The following is a 15,481-nucleotide window of genomic DNA, read 5'->3' on the forward strand; positions in this document are numbered from 1 at the left end:
GGCTCACATTCTACAACCGGCAGCAGATGGGGGAGGGACTGTCCCACCCCCATAGGGATGGCAGGATAGAATAACAGGAAGTTGCCTCCCATCCCCTCTGCAGCTGGAGTGATAACAGCTGGCCTCAGAGTCTAGAAAACAAAAGAGTCAAGAGGAAAGCTGAAAACAGGCCGGGGCTGGAACAGTAGTGTTCAAACCAGGGGTTCCAGAGTGGGTGAGAAGGAACCAGTGGGCAAGATTTCAGCCTGCTTCCTACCCCCCGGCCTGCTCCCCCTTAATGAGAGTTAGAGCTTCTCTCTGTTCTACATTTAGGCTTCAGCCTAAGGCTTCATTTTTGTAAAAAACGTGTGTGTGTGTGTGTGTGTATATATATATTATATATATGTATATAATATATATATATATGCTTTGAGAAGCCCCAAAGGATTGGAACAATGTAGCAGAAGCGAAATAGGATGCCTGGTGAGCAGACACCCAGAGTTTACCCACTATCCTGGATTCTAGCCGGCTTAATGGAAAAGTCCATTTACAACTCTTGTGGTTTCAACACTAATTAGCTCTGTAGGTCTTGATATCTATTTTCTGCCTAGTTATTCCTATGGTTAGCCTTACCTTTAGTACCTATGAGTTGTGCCAGATACTAACACTATGGGGTGTGGGTGGGGAGAACAACATTTTGAAAGCAGGAGAAAACCGGCAGAGAGTAACAAAAATAGAACTTGAAATAGCCCCCAAAGGTCATCTGATGCAACCCCCTATTGGATGCAAGGAGCCCTTCTATAGCATTCCTGACAAGTAGCCTCCTTGTAAGCCCTGCTTGGATTCACAAGGAGCATACAAACTCAGAGAGCAGCCCACCACTCAAGATCTTTCTCCTAGCAAGCAGATCCTGCTTTTCTGATTTTCTCCTCCAAAGACCTCAGCCTTGTGTCTCATTTAATCCTCATAACCACTCATTAAGGTGAGTGTTATTATCCCCCTTTTAACATAAGGAATCAAAGACTCAGCAAGGTTATATAAGTAAATTGCTCCAGAATACCCAGAACTGGAATTGAAACCAAGGTCTCTGACTTCAAGCCATTTTTTCTTTATACATCTAAAGCCTTGCTTGTCCACAATCTACCCTTTTTCAGTTCTGTCCTCCCAAGTAACAGGGAGCAGGCTGACTTTTTGTTCCTGCATCCCCAAGCCTGTGCAGACATGAGAACACATCCCGCACTTGGTTTATTTAGATGCAGATACCAAGAGAGGTTCACCTGACTCATCAAGGTCACATCACATGCCTGTCTGGTCTTTACAGGCTTCCCTCAGCCGCTCTCTAAAGCACAGTCCTGATCATTCTTGACTCCTTTCAAAACACTACGTGCCTTTCCCAGGGAACAAAGCCCAAACTCTCTTTGGGCGTCAAAAGGCCCTTACATCCCTTACATCCTCATCTCCAACTTACCTTTCTACATTTAGTGATTCACTTTTCTTCGTATTCCCATGCTGTGCAAACTGAGTGACTTTGCACCCATATTCCCTAATAATGTTTCTTCTTCAATTAAAGATGATTTTTGCCCATTTCTAGTAAAATCTTCCTCACAGGGTTGTTGTGAGGATTTGAGGAGACATCATGTGCAAGGTGATAGAGCACATTGCCTGACACATAAGACATCAGTAAACATATTTTCCTTTTTCTTATGCCACAAAACAATTGTACTATTATTTTTAGAGAGGGCTTATGTCCCTCACTGACTAAGTTCCTGAGGACAGGATGCCAATTTGTGTTATCTTTATGTTCTTTAGGGAATCTAAAGCCCTGCTTCATCCTATAGACATTCAATAGAAATTCACTGAATGAATGAATGAATGCTGTCTTTTGCTTAAAACTTCTAACCTGCCAGGAGCTACCTCTTTAGAAGCTCAGGAAGAACTGGACCAGAGTTGTCTTAAAGGATCTGGGTGCCTCAGACTGTTCTTATCCCAATCACACTGCTAAACACAGAGTGAGTTGGACACATGGTATAAATCATGAACCCAAATTCAAATGAAACAAGCCTAGCTTTAGAATTCTTTCTAAAGGAAGTTGCGGCTTATTCCATCTGATTCTAAGCATGGCGTCGGTGATAACCCAAGCACCATTTTAATATCCTTTGGCTGGATAATAAGCCACGACTCAGCTATCACCACTGACGTCATCTATGAACCCAACATTCCTCCCTATTCCCTTCCTGCCCATGGAGACAGGTTAGAAATAGGACCAGTATCTCTCTTCAAGCAGGGTCTTACTTCAATCACTCTTCCCTTGCAACCAGATTGCCCTCATTATTCTCTGGTTACCTGCCAGGCAAATCCAAAAACCCAGCTACATTCAATTACCCATTTCATTATTCTATTTATAAATGGAAAACAACTTTAATTAAAAATAGAGACTATTGCTTTTCCTGGTCTTTGATTAATGTTCAATTAATGGCTAAACTAAACAAATTGAATTCCCTTAAACAGTTAAGCCCGTTTATAAACATAGTTAATTGAATTTCCTAAAAAGCATGTCTGGCTTCTATACTCTGAGAGAGGCTAACAAGATGGCTAGTCAGTCCTTTCAGTACACAGCAACGATTCCTCTCTTCCATTCCATGCAGATGTTCTTCCCAAGCAGCTCAAACCCAGGCTGTCCAGGGGTGACAAGTCACTGCCATTCCTTGCTACCAACATGCACTGTGCACAAGACTTTTTAGAGGTCCCGGGAATGTGCCCAATCAATAACAGCATTATTCATAACCAGTAACTCCCACCTTGATTTTCACCTGCCACAATATTTAGTAAGGCTAGTTTTTCAAATAATATATCATGGCTCACTACTAATCAAAATTTACCTAGCTTGACAGTTGTAGTGTACCCCATTCTCTGGACCAGTGCCACATGATTCCCAGGCCTCAGACTAATCCATTAATTTCTACCCCACTCACCTTTTCACCTGGACAATCATTAATTTCCTGTTGCCCAGAACTGGAATTGAAACCAAGGTCTCTGACTTCAAGCCATTTTTTCTCTCCTAAGAAGTCTCTCCTAATCCTTAACTAGAATTCTTCTACTTCACTAGAATTTACATTTTAAATGGCATGTTAGCTTTCAGTCCAGAAACTTCTAGGGGTATTAAGAGGAATGAGTTTTAGTTAGAACAGAGGTAAAAGGAGGATGGGACAACTGGTTTAAATAAATGCTTTCATTAAAGGAACTTTTGTGACAAGTTGAAACAAGTTGCAGATTAACAAATCTTTAAGCTAGACCATCTTATCTCCCAAATCCTATAAAAATGAGGCTCTCTCCTGCTTTCCCTAGCTCCTCCAGATTCTATCTCCAGAAAGGCCTCTTCACTGAAGGATGCTGACTGTGTAGCATGGGAATTGCCAGTAATTAGTACTGTGGTTTGTTAAACTAGCCAGGGTATTAAGGGAGCAAAGAGGAAGTATCTCAACCATCTCAACCAATATGTCTGTCTTTAAGTGCTTTGAACCTTGTTTCTCTTATTTCTCCTGATATAATTTCCCTTTGAGCTGATATTGCTTGAATTCTGAGTTAATCATAGTGTGATAGCCATAGAATTACCTTCTCTACTGCAAGATGCTGTTTCTGAAAAAGATCATCACCCATTCCTGAATAAAAGGAAGTGTAAGAAATAGCACCTCTTCTTTGGTAAAATTAAATAAAGCGCTGAGTTCTAAGACGTAGAATCACTTGACATTTTTGACACTTGACATAAGACGTAGGATCACTTCATCATCTATAAATGGGATGACAGTAATGCTAAAGAAAGCACTAGAATGGAGCCACAAAACCCTGGATGCTGCCACCCCCACAGCTTCCTTCTGACAGAGTCCAAAATGGTTCTTCACACACAGAATTCTCAGTTAACAGCCCGAGACCCTTGAACGGTACTGACTGGACCATGGATTCCCACCTGAATCAAAGACAGTCAAGTATAAACTTGCCAATAGCCTGGAGCAAACAAGCATGGAAACTCATCAGCAGAGCTGCCTACTAACTAGTCACTGAGTAGCTCCATCAGATTCTCTCTCAAGACACTGAATGTGAGACACATTAAAAAAAAAAAAAAAAAAAAACCCCAGAGAATAGAATAAAGCAGAAAGAAGCAGAGAGGGACATAGAATGAAGGCAAGAAGCAGAAGCATGAGTAAGTAGAAGCATGAAGTCTAGAAAGTGAACCATGAGACCGTAGACCCCAAAAGAGTAGTGGAAAGTAGCTGCAGAAATAATAGAAAAAATGACAATAATAAAAATGATGATAATAGGAAACACCAATTTCTGTCTGGTACTATTTTAAATGCTATAAATATATTAACTCCAACCTTCTGAGGTCTGTTTCCATTTCACAGATGAGGAAACTATGCCACAAAAAGCTTAAGTAACTTGCCCAAAGTCAACCCAGTTGAGCACTAAAGTCTATGCTAAGAGAAAAGCTGAGTTAACAAGAATAATAGACACAGCATTACTGTTGAATATTTAACCATGCTCTAGATCTTAGGATGGTTCAGTGGTTTCCTGCATTTCCTTCATTCCCCAGATAGTCTCACACTAAATCTCCACCGCCTGAGGTATTCTGAACACTTGAAATAATCTAGCACTGTGACTTCAGATGAGACAATAAATGTGAGAGCATTCTACCTTCCCTGAAATAAATGGGACAAAGTGAAGTGTCTTTATTCTGAAATAGGTGAAAGTTCTGAAGATCTGGTCTGGTGATCAAGAGCGAATTTGTCTCTTAATCACATTGATCTGTGACATAGCTTTGCATCAGGCTCAGTCCGTCTTGGTGGTATATTTTTCCACACACTGTGGGAATTTTAGAATGTGTTAGTTTTCAACATGTAATTATCATTACATATTAATTAAATATAATTATATTAATTACATGACCCTGTTCTACCTCATTCCTTCCCTAAACAACTAGAGCGAAGAGGCTATGATTATAAGGGCAATGAACAAAGACCAAAAGAAAAGCAGCTTGAATGTTGTTTTATCTTTCCACCACTTCTCACAATAGCAACCAGATTACTTAGGGTATTGAAGGAGTTTAGATTTATTCGAATTATAATGAACCCCATTTTGCTTTTATTGAGCACCTTTGTGAGAGTGACCACAGATATGAAGACAGTGATGCTTTCTTGCAGGGCTCATTTGCAAGGTTCTGAGGTTTGCTTTCAAAAGGGCAATCAGTGGATATTGTGAATCAGTGCTTCCATCAGAGTGTTAAGAAGGGGAAAAGTTGGAGCCTAGACTGAGTTGCAAGGAATTGAAATCTGCTGAAATACCAGTAGAAGATTTAGAAGTTTATGTGTTGCACTAAAAATTATTTCCGTATGATATAATTGTTTGAAAAGTTGTTAGCGCTGGACGTTTTATTGTAATTTGTTCAATGCACTGGCTTTTAAATGCTCTTAGAAGGTGATAAACATGTAAAAGAAAAGAATCATCCCCTTCAGGGGATGATTCAAAATCCCCTGACTTACCTCCTAATGAGGATTAATCTTATAAGGATCAGCTTTGTTTGTCCTGTCCTATTTTAGATATCAGGGTTGTGTTCAGTTGCTTTCTAAAGCTTTATTTATTTATAGAATAAAAGAGTCATATGTGTGGAAATAATAACACTTTTGTCAGAAAGTCAGGCAGCAACTTGGAAGCTCCAGGGTCCAAATGCCACTTTCAGTGGAGCATGCTTCCTACAGAGCAGGAGAGAGGAGAAAGAAATCATATGCCCTGCAGCAAGGACCCTAAGACTATAAATAAGCAAGTTATCAAACAGTCTGCATTGTTCACCCCAGCAGAGTCTCTCAGCTCTGAAATGTCCCTGCCCACTCCCCATATACACTCTCCCTTCCCACTGACTAATGTCTCACTGACCATAAATAGAGAAAAAACCCCAAACTATTCTGTCTTGTGATCCTGTGACTCAACCTCTGTAAGATATTTAACGTTAAACTTTAAACACCTTTGTTGGTAACCTTTTCGTGTTTTCTGAGAACTTAGTCCTAGAACCTGATTTAATCTTCTCAGCAAACCTAAAGGTAGGTGCAGTTTTTATCACAACCTTCCAGATAAGGAAACTGAAGTCTAGAAGCAGAACTGGCTTCATGAGTGGGAGATGTGTGGAGTCACACAGGGCCCTTGCTTAGAGGGGTCCCATTCTTGGTTTAATCTACTACTGTCGCCATCTCGAAATTTGTAATTCCTTAAGAGGCCCCACATTTTTATTTTGCACTGGGTCCCACAAATTACATAGTTTATCCTTCCTAGAAGGAGTAAATTTCCCTAGGTCCCTTTATTAGTTTTCTAGGGTTGCCATAATGAAGTACCACAGATTGGGTGCCTTAGGCAACAGAAATTTATTTTCTCACAATTCTGGAAGTCCTATCAAAGTATCACAGGATTGATTTCTTCCGAAGCCTCTCTCCTTGGCTTGTAGATGGCTGCCCTCTCTGTCTTCGCCTGGTCTTCAGGATTAAGGCCTATCCTAATGACCTCATTTTGACTTAATTACCTCTATAAAGACCCTATCTCCAAATAGAGTCACATTCTGAGGTAGGAGGCATTAGGTCTTTGACATTCGAATGGGGTGGGGGGGTGAGGGGGGCGGTAAGGAGAGGACGCACCGAGACTCAAGTCCACCCATAACAGTCCCATAACAACCAGTGAGTGGAAGAGACTCTCAGATTTGTTCCATTTATTACTCTCTATGTGTCTTCACAAATATCCATGTAAGTTGTAAGAGTGTCTCTTCTTATCACTAGTAGAAGCTGAGGCCCAGAAAGGTTGGTACTTGCTATCGTGAAACAAAATGGCAATACAGGAAATGTATTAGCACGATGACAGCACTGGGTTGAACCCTCAGCTCTCCTGGCATGGAATCGACTGCTGGCCCAGTACTGCCCTTCGCAACCTACACACACAGACACCACTGCCAGGAGAGATGGGCCCTCTCTACAACGATAGGTTCTAGACTGTTTGCCTTTGGTAGATTTCAAAATAGCACAGATGACTGTTTCTAGCCAGGAAAAAAAAAAAATCATTACCCTTCTCCTCACAAGTTACACAAAGGCACCTCTGTGGAATACATCCAACATACCACTGTGTCACTGTCTTATCTCATTCTTTCTCTGGCTCCAAGCTGTGAGCATGAGCAGGGAGGAGTGAGGTTGTGGAGATTAACTGGGGAGTAAGGTAACTCATTTAAATGATAAAACAGGAAACCCACTTCCAGTTTGGACATGGATAGTGTTTGAATGTGAGCAGATCTGGAGTCCGGACTAAAGACTCAGGCAGTATTATAATATGGTGGGGCACCAGATTTCTTCTTTTAAAGGAAAGAGTTCTTGGTGACTGCTGGGCAGGGAAAGCATATGTTGTGCTTTGGCTCACAGGTACAGTGGGGTGGGAAGGGTGGCAGATCAGGGACAGATCTCTGGTCTTAGCCCTGGCCCTGAAGCTAATGTTGGGCAGGTTATTTTACCTCTCCGGACTTCAACCTTCTTTTCTGCAACACGAGGCTTTCAAGTCCCATTCCTGTCTCTCAAATTCAGTATCGTTGATGGGGTATAGCAAGTTCTCTTTGCAAAAACAAGAGAGCATGGCATATAGTTTTTCATTTATATTCAGTTCCCAATTATCGAATGTGACCTTTTATGATTTATTAGTTTTTAAAAAGACATTTTCCTGGAAGATTAGAAAAATCATACAATATTGTGACCAGATGATCAAAATTAACATGACTAATGAGGGGAAGACGGACTTTGTATGCCTCCACATACAATGCCCTGAGAAGGACACAACGCCACATAGGTGATATTCTGCACCAAGATGCCTAATCTGAATCTCATCATGGGGAAACATCAAACAAACCCAAATTGAGGACCGTTCGCAAAATGATTGACCTGCTCTTAAAAATGTCAGTGGCATGAAAGAGAAAGAAAGGTTGAGGAAGCCATCCAGATGAAAGCAGGTTAAAAAGATAAATAACCCACACATATATGTTAATTAATTTATGACAAAAAAGCCAAGAATAGATATTGGGGAAAGGACAGTCTCTTCAATAAATGGTGTTGGGAAAACTGAACAGCCACATGCAAAAGAATTAAACTGGACCACTATCTGACATCACACACAAAAATAAACTCAACATGGATTAAAGACTTGAATGTAAAACCTGAAACCATCAAACTCCTAGAAAAAAGGCGGTACCCTCCTTGACACTGGTCTTGGCAATGATTTTGGGGATTTGACACCAAAAAATGGCAACAAAAGCAAAAATAAGAAAGTGGGACTACATCAAACTAAAAAGCATCTGCATAGCAAACGGAACCATCAACAAAATGAAAAAACAACCTACTGAATGGAAGATAATATTTGGAAATCATTTATCTGGTAAGGGGTTAATATCCAAAATATATATTTAAAAAACCTCATACAACTCAATGGCAAAAAAGCAATCTGATTAAAAAAAATGGCAAAGGATATGAATAGATATTTTTCCAACGACATAGACTGCCAACAGTTACCTGAAAAGATGCTCAACATCACTAAATATCAGAAAAATGCAAATCAAAACCACAATGAGATATCACCTCACACTTGTGAGAATGGCTGTTATCAAAAAGACAAGAGATGACAAGTGCTGGTGAAGATGTGGAGAGAAGGAACCCTTGTGCACCATTGGTGGGAAGGTGAATTGGGGCAGCCACTGTGGAAAACAGTATAGAGGGTCCTCAAAAAAGCAAATATAGAACTACCATATGATCCAGCAATTCCACTTCTGGGTATTTATCCAAAGAAAATAAAAAGTTAATTCATAAAGATATCTGCACCCCCATGTCCATTGCAGCATTATTTACAATAACCAAGATATAGAAACAAGTGTTTCCATGTCTACAGATGAATGGATTTTTAAAAATGTGTCCACCTACAGATAAATGGATTAAAAAAATGTGGTATATATACAATGGAATATTATTCAGCCTTAAAAAAAAAAGAATGAAATCTTGCCATTTGTGATATCCTAGATGGAACTGGAGGGCATTGTGCTAAGTGAAGTAAGTCAGACAGAGAAAGACAAATACCTTATAATCTCACTTATATGTGGAATCTTTGAAAACAAACAAACAAACAGAAAAACCCTACCAAGCTCATAGAAACAGATCGGTGGTTGCCATAGGCTGGGGGTGGGGGTGGGCAAAATGGATAAATGGAGTCAAAAGGAAGAAACTTCCAGGGGTGCCTGGGTGGCTCAGTTGGTTAAGCATCCAACTCTTGATTTCAGTTCTAGGTCATGATCTCAGGGTCGTGGGATTGAGCCCTGCGTGGGGCTTCCCGCTCAGTGGGGAGTCGGCTTGAGATTTTCTCTCTCCCTCTCTCCCTGTCCCTGCCCTGCCACACTGTCTCTCTGTCTCCAAAATAAATAAATAAATCTTTTTTAAAAAGGTGCAAAATTCCACTTAGAAAATAAATAAGTCATGGAAATGGATATGTGACTATAGTTAATAATATGTATTACATATTGGAAAGTTAAGAGACTGGATCTTAAAAGTTCTCATCATAAGAAAAAAATTCTGTAACTATGTAAGGTGACAGATGTTAACTAGGCTTATTGTGATGATCATTTCACAATATATACAAATATTGAATTATTATGTTGTACAACCGAAACTTATAATTTTGTATGTCAATTATACTTCAATTTTTTAAAAAGATAAATAATACATGATCCTGGACTAGATCCTGTATAGAAAAATTTCTATAAAGGACAATATTGGGACAATTAACAAAATTAAAACATGGGTAGTTGATCAAAGAAATGTATCAATGTTAAATTTCTTAAATTTTATAACAATACAATTGGCCTATGAAAGAATATTCTTGTTCTTGGGATAAACACATTCAAATATGAAATAAAGGGAATGATATATACAGACTTGCAAATGGTTCCCCCAAAAAAGAGAAATTAATAAAACAAATGTGGCAAGGGGCGCCTGGGTAGCTCAGTCAGTTAAGTGTCTGCCTTCGGCTCAGCTCATGATCCCAGGGTCCTGGGATCAAGTCCCACCTCAGGCTCCCTGCTCATCGGGGAGCCTGCTTCTCTCTCTGCCCCTCCCCCCTGCTCATTCTCTCTCTCTCTCTCTCTCTTTTTCCCCCTCTCTCTAAAAAATAAATAAATAAAAATACTTAAAAAAACCCCAAATGTGGCAAAATATTAAATATTGATGAATTTGGCAAAGGATATGTGGGAGTACCTCATTCTATTCTTGCAAATATTCTGTAAGTTTGAAATTATTTTAAAACAAAAACTTTTTTTAAAAAAAAGTAGTATGTGTACATTGCATAAAATTTTCTGAAGAAAAATCACCTGCAATCCCACCACCCAGAGATTACTGTTGACCTTTTATGTATACCTTATTTATTTCACAGGAAAGAATTATTTCATGACAGCTGGACAGGGAAAGTGTTCATTGTGCTTAAGCTCACAAGGACAGAGGAGTAGGAAGGGTGGCAGATCAGGGCCGGTAATTGGTTTGGGGGGGCCTGTAATCTACTGTGGCCAACGGTTCTCAAGAAGTCTGCTGGAAACTTCTGGGAAAGATTTTTTCCTGTTCTTTTCTTTTGTTGCATGTTGTAATGCACAAAGATGTTTGATGCAGCGGTAGCCATCTTGGGACCATGAAGGGAAAGCCAAGAGAATGGAAAATAAGATGATTCAGAGCACCAGTATCATTGAGCTGCTTAATTAACCAACCCTGGAAACAGCCTAGCTGCAGACATTTTGTCATGTGATGTAATAAATGTCCTTATTCTTTAAACCAATATTGCTTAGGTATTCTGTTACAGACAAAAGTATCCCAACAGTTAAATCTCTATTTTTAAACAAGATAATGTGGCCATTTGCTCTGCTCACTTATCAATCACATGTAGCAAAAGCTCTTCCAAAAGAAAAAGTCATGGGACCAAATCTGGGTTTTGAGCATGTGGTGAGGTCACTAGCCAGAAGCTAAAGGGAACACAAGTTTCTAGATTGGGACAGGTGGTATGGGCTTCACGCCCAGAAATTGAGAATGGGAGGGCCAAACTTACTCTCTGGTGCACCTCTGAGTCTCGAATAATTAATGGGATTTAGACTTGCTTTGGCTTCCAGAGGGGGATTCAATGTGGGGAGTAGACGAAGTGGAGGAAGCAGAAAAAACTGTAGCTCAGTATCTGTGTCTCACATATAGGCTGGGTTGAAAAGCAGGCCATTGGCCATTCCAAGCCTATGACCTTTGCATCCGTGTGACTTCTGGATGTAGTGATCAGTGGCAGAGATGATGCCAGAGAATGGCAATGTGGCAGGTGGCGTCTGAAAGCTACAGCACTGGTCGAGGCTGCACTTGACAGTCAAGGTTAGCTCACTGATTCATTAATAAACATTTATCGAACACTTGCTCTGGTCTAAGTAATGTTCTAGATGCTGAAAATACAGGGCTTAACATGGCATTGTTCCTGCTCTCACAGAATTTACAATCCATTTTTGGAAGGCTGTGTGGCACATGAAAAGGCTATAGATACTGCACTCAGACAGATCTAGATTCAAATCCTGACTCTACCATTTACAGTGGGACCATGGACAGGTGATTTATCCTCCCTGTGCCTCAGTTACCTCATGTAGAAGAATGAGGATAATGGGGTGCCTGGGTGGCTCAGTCGGTTGGGCATCCTACTCTTGATTTTGGCTCAGGTCATGGTCTCAGGGTTGTGGGATCGAGCCCTGCATTGGGGTCCACACTCAGTGGGGAGCCTGCTTCTTTCTCTCCCTCTCCTTCTGCCCCATCCCCTGCTTGCATGTGCTCTCTCTCTAAAATAAACAAATGAATCTTTAAAAAAAAACAACAAAAAAGAATGGGGATAACAACAATACCTGGCTTATCAATTAACTCTGAGGGTTAAATAATAAAATGTATATGAAGTGTTTAACATAGTGCATAAAATATAGTAATCGTTTGATAAGCAACATTATTTTAATTTTTTTATTATTGTATGTGTGGTTATTGTTATATTATCAGTTAATAACAATCATTGTTACTGTTACTATTTACATTTGTGTTCTTGTGCTGAAGGATAGAATTTTGCTCACAAAGCTGAGTGTAGCCTTATCTGCAAAGCCACCAAAGAGGTTAGGTTGATGTTTTCATAGTCTTGCCGTCAAAAAGCACTCACTACCCTTTTTTCCCCAACACCTTTCACATAAGCACAAGAAAGCTTGAGTGTGAGAGGCTGTGAGGGTCTCAGAAGCCCTAGGACTATATATTCTTTCCTCAAATCAGCCATGTTCTTACCTGGAGAGATTACTTCCATCTGAGAGGTAACAATGCACTTTTCCAAATGCAAAGAAAATACCATTCACATTGGGAAGGAATTTGTGTCATTAAAAATTCCAAAAGCCAGGGGCTTTTCAGTCACTTGATCTGCTATGAAAGATCTTTCTATTTCTCCCTAATGCTTTACTGACCATATTTTTGAGGAAGAAAATAAGAAAATGAGAACAAATTATTCTTACATCCACGCATAACATTCACTGTGCAGTGTGGACAGAATATCACATGTGGTATTATTTTGAAAAGACCTGGATCTCATCGTTACAAGTACAGGAGGACATTTGGCCATGTATGAGACTGCTTATTAGTCAAGAGCTCTTCATTTGGGAAACTCAAATGTCACAATAGACACTACTACTTGCTCTTATTCAGGAAAGGAAAATAACCACACAAACAACACAGGCATTTGGTAAAGGACTAAAGGAACTCCCTTAATTCAAACATGTAGAGGTTCTTCCTCTACCTAGGCCATATCGCACTCAAATGCATTTAATTATGTACTTGATGACACACTTATTAAAACTTTTATTTGCTACCATTTAATTCCAAGATGGCTGTTACCCATAAAGTAAAATTAGTCTGGATCTACTCATGAAAGAAAATAAAACTCACTCATTTTATTTACATATATATATTTTTAAAAATCAAACTGGACTTTGAAAACTAATTATCTGATCCACCTCTGTCTCCACCTTCTCAGTTCCCCTCTTTGGATCTAAAACTAAGAGTCTGGAACAATAAGAAGGCTTATACAATAGACTGTAGATTAGGTTGTTAGTGGTTCATTGATGGCATTGAGCATCCAGGCTATTTTTATCTCTTGTGGTATCCCTCAGCCTCGCCCTAAGGGTTGTACGGCCAAACTAGATTGTACATTCCTCTCATGGTTGCAAGACAACCTAAGGAATTTCAAGCATCAAATGTGTGCACAGTGAAATCCGAAAATAAAATAAGAGATTTTTCCTTCTATATCTTTTTAAGGTAAAGGAAACTTGCTCAGACACTTGCCCTCCCCTAGTAGATATACCCTCAGGTCTCATTGGTCAGAATTGAATCACATGTTTACTTCTAAACCAATCATTTACAAAGGGATCAGAGCCTTGCTTAGGCCAATTAGGATCCGATCCCCAGTCGCACAGGGCAAGGGTACCTCTCACAACGGTAAGAAGGGGAAGTGAGTCGTGGTGGTTGGATAGGCATTGCTACATTATTCTGAACGTTGCCTTATTTGTTAGGCTATATCACTTGGAGATTATACCAGTAAAATCAGTCAATTTTAAATTGAGGAGAAAGAGAGAAAAAGCCATCATCCCAAGCAAACCAAACTGATGTGTCACTTGGTCAGTAACTATTCTATGACATAGAATATTAATGAGTCTTCTCAAATACATGTAGAAAAAGAGATTCAAAAACTGAAATTAAAAAAATAATAATAAATAATTAAATACTAAGATGATTTCAGACTTCATGAAGTTATGACAAAATTGAAGCTAATCTTCTAGGTGACTAACAGGCCCACTGACAGAGGGGCTGTCTTCTCTCACACCCACCCAGCCGCACACACATCACCTCTCATTGCAAACTAAATGTCCTGTGGAAATCTCTACGTTTCCTTAATTCTGCTGGGTGACAGGCCTGGGGACCCTTAATTTGATGATACTGTCTCATCTACTTCTACTCCAAGGTGAGCAGTGTAACCTTGGGCTCAATTCCACCTGCCAGTGAATTTAATTTTGCTTCCTTGGGACTTAATAAGTCCCAGACGCTTTAGTACATTTGTTCCCACCAATTTGCTCTCTCCTCACTAGTGTAGGGTGATTCCATAGTCTATGTGAATGAATTTAGTCATCTTAACTGGGAAACTCATTTGCCCTACATGGAGCATGTTTTTCTCATCTTCCTCTAATCCTTTATTCAGGTGCAAATCTCTCACAGATCTAGCCCTTTTCTTCCTTCATGATTACGTATCCTTTTTAAACTTTGACTCCTTCACCCTAGATACAGCTCATTCCTCTTCAGCCTCTTAGCATTCAGAGCAAAAGAATCTCTCAGGGAATTTTTCTTAGGAATTATGATGCTAGTGTCCCCACTTTCACACGGACATATTTTCTGATACTACTTGTATAGGTAGTGTGGTATTCATTTAGTCCTCGTTTAGTCTCTGCTCTTGTGGAGCTTACGTTTCAACAGGAAGAGACAGATGAACTATAAACCTAACAAATGAATAAATTATATATGTTAGAAATCATAGCAAGATAAAGAGAGCAGAAAAGAACAATTGGGAGGGATGGAGTAGGGATGGGAGGATTGCAATATGAAACATGATGGTCACATAGGTCTCATTAAGATGACATTTTTAAAAGTGGAGATATAATTCACATACAATAAAATTCACTGTTCTAAAGTATACAAATTCAGTAATTTTTAGTATGTTGACAAGGCTGTGCAACCATCACCACTATTGAATTCCAGAATATTTCATCACTCTAGAAAGAAATCCTGTACTCGTTAGTGGTCACTCCCTCCCCGCCTGCCCACAGCCATTTATCTACCTTGTCTCCATGAATTTGCCTATTCTGGACATTTCATGTAAATGGAATCATACAATATGTCGCCTTTTGTGTCTGGCTTCCTTCACTTAGCATAATGTTTTCAAGGATCATCTATGTTGTGGCATAATTCAGTACTTCATTCTTTTTTTGTGGTTGAGCAAATACTTCACTGTATGGATATACCATATTTTGCTTACTAACGGTTGATGGATATGGATTGTTTCTAGTTTTTAGCTGTTATGAAATGCTGCTAGGAACATTCATCTACAGGTTTTTGTGTGGACTTATGTTTTTAATTCTTTTGGCTATATACCCAGGAGTAAAATTACTGGGTCATATGGTAACTCTACCTTAACTTTTTGAGGAACTGTTTTTTAAGAGACTATTTCTTTTTACTTTGCCATCAGTAATACATCAAGTTTCCAATTTCTCCACATCCTCATTAACACTTGTTATTATCTGCCTTTTTTATTATAGTCAAGAAGATGACATTTGAGCTAAAAAAGGCAATATGGAAGTGAGCCATATGAGTAT

Source organism: Neomonachus schauinslandi, chromosome 5, assembly GCF_002201575.2.
Source record: "Neomonachus schauinslandi chromosome 5, ASM220157v2, whole genome shotgun sequence".
Lineage (NCBI taxonomy): Eukaryota > Metazoa > Chordata > Mammalia > Carnivora > Phocidae > Neomonachus > Neomonachus schauinslandi.